Source organism: Pistacia vera, unplaced genomic scaffold (assembly GCF_008641045.1).
Source record: "Pistacia vera cultivar Batoury unplaced genomic scaffold, PisVer_v2 Contig644, whole genome shotgun sequence".
Taxonomy (NCBI): Eukaryota; Viridiplantae; Streptophyta; class Magnoliopsida; order Sapindales; family Anacardiaceae; genus Pistacia; species Pistacia vera.
Window position 1 is genome coordinate 377,049 of NW_022196495.1, and position 4,753 is coordinate 381,801.

The 4,753-nt window shown below is 38.3% G+C and overlaps 1 non-coding gene across 1 annotated transcript; it reads right to left on the bottom strand.

The window, feature by feature from the left end:
• Window positions 1-3,949: 3,949 nt before the first annotated feature.
• On the bottom strand, window positions 3,950-4,056 carry LOC116111563. Its single transcript, XR_004125097.1, has one exon. It is a non-coding gene; the product is annotated as a small nucleolar RNA R71 (small nucleolar RNA).
• Window positions 4,057-4,753: the final 697 nt, after the last annotated feature.

A 4,753-nucleotide genomic window follows, 5' to 3' on the forward strand; every position in this document is an offset into this window, starting at 1 on the left:
ACAACATGAGTATTTCTTTTGAGGAGAATTAGAACAATCTTATTCATGATATTTACAACAATAAAACTTTAAAAGTAAAAAAAATGATCAAGCTATAAGCGAATTCAGAATTATTGATAATAAGGGCGAAGATGCTCAACATTCCAAGCTCGCGACACTTTAGAACCATTAAGCCTTTTGAGGTGATACGTTCCAGGTCGTATTACCTTAGTGACGCGATATGGACCTTCCCAGTTAGGCCTCAATACCCCCGCACTTGGTTCTCTTATGCTGAGAAGGACTTCTTTTAAAACCAGGTCGCCAACCCGAAAGTCTATTCTCCTAACTTTAGAGTCAAAAAATCTTTTTACTCGTTTCTGGTAGGAAGCTATCCTTAACCGAGCCTTGTCATGGTGTTCTTCAACTAAGTCCAAATTTGCACATAAGAGTGCCTCATTGTCTGTTTCACTTAAAAACTCTTTTTGAAGTGAACCAGTCCCTACTTCCACTAGAATCATTGCCTCACAACCATATGCTAGTGAGAAGGGTGTGTCTGAAATAGAGGTTCTTGGAGTCGTTCTATATGCCTATAGAACTTTTAGGAGATCTTTGACCCAATTGCCCTTGGTTGCGCCAAGCTTGGCCTTTAATGTGTGCTTAATAGTCTTGTTGACAGCTTCAACCTGACCCTTTGGCTTTCGATCTTGCCACTAAGACGGATTTCTTAGAAATCCCGAACTCTTCACAAAACTGTTTGAATTCATCATTGCCGAATTGCTTCCCATTATCTAAGATGAGTGTATGAGGAATTCCATAATGGCACACTATATTCTTGAAGACGAAGTCTTTGAGCCTCATTGTAGTGATCGCGGCCAAAGGATCTACTTCAACCCACTTAGTGAAATAATCCACTACAACCACTGCATACCTGACACCTCATTTATCGGTTGACATGGGCCCGATGAGGTCAATTCCTCATATAGAGAATGGCCAAGGACTGGTCATTGTCATTAGCTAGTGGGAAGGAGCTCGTAGGATGTTCGTGAATCTCTGACAGTTATCACACTTTTTCACAAAGTTGAAGGCATCTTCGTGAAATAAGGGCCAATAATATCCCTAACAGATAACTTTATTGGTGAGAGATCATGCGGTAGTGTGATACCACATATCCCTTCATGTATCTCTCTCATGATATAGTCTGCTTTATCATCAGTTACACATCGGAGGAGGGGAGTGCTAAACCCTCGCTTATATAGCTAATCCCTGATAAGTGTGTAATGAGTAGCTCTAGTTCGCAGTAGTCTTGTCTCAATCTTGTTGTCGCGCAAAATCGTATTTCGGAGATACTAAACAATCAGTGTCATCCAGGAAATAGATTCAGTTATAGCTACAACGTAATCAGGCGAGCTGATGTTGGGAACCTCAATGTATTGAACCGAAATATTGTCAGGAGCATCGGAATCCAAGGATGAGGCTATCTTTGCCAAAGTATCCGCAATAGAGTTACTGTCTCTCATGATTTGCTTGTAAGTATTATGTTTGAAGGGCTTGAGCGCGGTCTTAGTTTTCTTCAAATAACTGATCATATTCTCTTCTTTGGCTTGTTATTCTCTCATAATTTGATTAACGACCAGTTGGGAGTCGCTATTAATGTTGATCATATCTGACCCCATTTCTCTTGCTAGTCGTGGACCAACAAATAACGCCTCATACTCAGCTTCATTATTCGTAGCTTTGAACCCAAACTTGAGGACTCCATAAATGCGTGTCCCTTCGGAACTGATGAGTAGAAGGCTAGCTCTAGCTCTTCTCTTGTTCAAAGACCCATCAACATAGAGACTCCAAGTTGACAAGTTTCAAACAGTTTCCTGGATAACTTCGCTGGCTGGCTGTTCAGATTCTTGATCTGGTTATTGCAAGAACTCCGAAATAAAATCAGTAACAGTTGATAATCCTAGGATTATATTGTTTTACCTATGCTTTTTGGTTGGATTTTAGATACTTCTTCTTAAGTTTGTGCCTGAATTGCAAATTAATTTCATATATTTTACATTTCAGGCCAAAACGTGCAGTTAGAGCAAAAACTGAGCAGAATTGAGTTTCTGGACCCAGAATCAAGCGAATTGCAGGATTCGGGAAAGTTCTGATGCAAATTTGAAGCACTATGAAGCTTGTTCCTATTGGAGATCACTAAGATTGAAGATTCAAGCAAGGAAGCAAGCGGAGGGTAGTTTCATAATTTCAAAAAAGTTCAAAAAAGTTCACCGTGGCAAAGTTTATTCTTCGCCGCGGCGATAAAGTCTCAGGTCAGATTGTTCAATAAAATCCAACTCGATGCCGCGGTGAAGTTTATTCTTCGTCGCGGCGAAGTTTGCAATTTTTCAGTTATTAAAACTGTGCGTTTTAATTGTATTGGAGTAGTCTTAGGGTTTTGGGTTCAACTATATAAGTGGGACTTGTTTATTTTAAAAGGGGGTTCAACACTTTTTGGAAATAGGGGAGAAAATTGGAGATTGGAAGCCTTTGGGTTCATCAAATAAGGAAGAATTTATTCTCTTTTCATTATTCCAGCATGTTGAACTCTGTTTTTACAGCTTTTCTTTTGATGTGCTTTATTTTTAGTATGAACTAACTCACTTTTGGGTTAGGGTTTTGATGTAATTGGGATTTCAATGTCTAATCAATAAATTGATGTTGCTTTCACATTCTATTGCTTGGATTATGTATTTATTCTTATTCTAATTGAAATTTATTGTTGAGCATGATGAGACTGAGAAGTGAATCATGTATTAGCCTCTTAGAGTAAATGCCATTGATTGATTGAAAGCTAGAGATAGGTTCAAAGATCCATGTAATCAATTTAGGATTCCACTTAGCTTAACGGACTTGGAACTATTAACCTTCATTTTGTTGGATGCAGAAGCTTAATAAGGATAAGTAGGAAAACATAGCCTGAGAAGGCATATTTTACAGGTTAGGGTGTCTGATTTATAATCCTTGCATGTGAATTTAGAAGTAACAGAAATCGTAGATTAATTCATAAAATCCTAGTGAAGTCAAAACCCTAACTGCTTTGTCTTAATTGATATTTTCTTGAATTGATATTGCTGTTATTAATTAGTTTTTAAATTACGTAAAAGATTTTGTTTTAACTTTAGCTTAATTGTCTCCCGCAAATCCAACCATTTTTCGTTTACTCCAACTTGATACAAATTGGGAAAATTAGTACTTGACACGCAATCTTCTTGGGAACGATACTTTACTCATCATTCTATTACTTATTGCGACTAGTGCACTTGCTGCACATTGCTTGTTGTAAATTCAATGCATCAAGTTTTTGGCGCCGCTGCCGAGGATTGATTTTGTGTTAATATTGATTTTTTCTGGTTTTAGCTAGATTGGAGTTTAATTTTAGTTTTAATTGTTTCTAGTTTATTTTTGCTATTTCTTTTCTGTTTGCTTGTGATCTCACGCTCTCTTTCTATCTATGTAGTTTATGCGAAGAGCTAGACGTCATCCAGTGGTTCCTATTGATCTAGAGATTGAAAGAACCGCAAGAGGACTTAACAGAGAGAGAAGAGAACGAGAGGCGATAGTCATTGAGATGGCTAAAAACAGAACGTTGAGGGAATTCTCAGTGCCTTTTGTTGATGGTAGTGGTCCAAGTATAACTAGGCCACCAGTGCAAGCCAACAACTTTGAAATAAAGTCGGCAATCATCCAAATGATCCAATAGTCGGTACAATTTGAGGGAGACCCAAATTCACACATTGCGAATTTCTTAGAGATTTGTGACACCTTCAAGTCAAATGGAGTGTTAGATGACACCATCAGATTAAGATTATTTCCTTTTTCATTAAGGGATAAAGCAAAGGGATGGTTAATGGCACTACCAGCAGGAACAATCACAACCTGGAATGAATTGGCACAAAAGTTCCTGACTAAATATTTCCCACCAGCGAAATCTTCAAGGATAAGAAACAACATCACTTCATTTCTGCAGGAAGAGAATGAGTCACTTTATGAAGCTTGGGAAAGATATAAGGAACTGCTAAGAAAGTGTCCACACCATGGTTTGCCAGTTTGGATGCAAGTCCAAACGTTCTATAATGGGTTGATGATAAATATGCAAACAATGGTGGATGCAACATCCGGATGAGCATTGCAAAACAAGACACCTGAAGAAGCTTATGAGTTACTTGGAGTCTTAGCAAGTAACAACTATTAGAGACCCAATGAGAGAATGCATTTGAAGAAGTCTATGGGTATTCATGAAGTTGATGCTCACGCGACCATTTCAGCCCAACTTACAGCACTTCAGAAGTAATTAGGAGGTATACAGGTAAATTCTATTCAAACACCTCAAATGACATGTGATTTTTGTGCTGGTAACCATGCAAGCAATGAATGCCAAGTGGGGAACACCTTTGCTTCAGCTTCATCATCATCAAAACAAGTTAACTATTTTGCAGGGAATCAGAGACAACAAAACAATCCTTTCTCCAACACGTACAATCCTGGTTGGAGAAATCATCCAAATCTATCTTGAGGCAATCAGAATAATCAATGGAACCAAAGAAATACGCCAAACAATCAAGTTAGGATGAATCATCAACGAAGGGATCAAAGATTGTCGAAATTAGAAGATATGTTTGGGAAGTTCATGCAAGAGACCACAGGTTTCATGAGTGAGACGAGGGCAAATTTCAGAAACCAAGGGGCGTCCATTCGAAACTTGGAAGTACAGATGGGTCAAATAGCTGAAAAGTTGAAT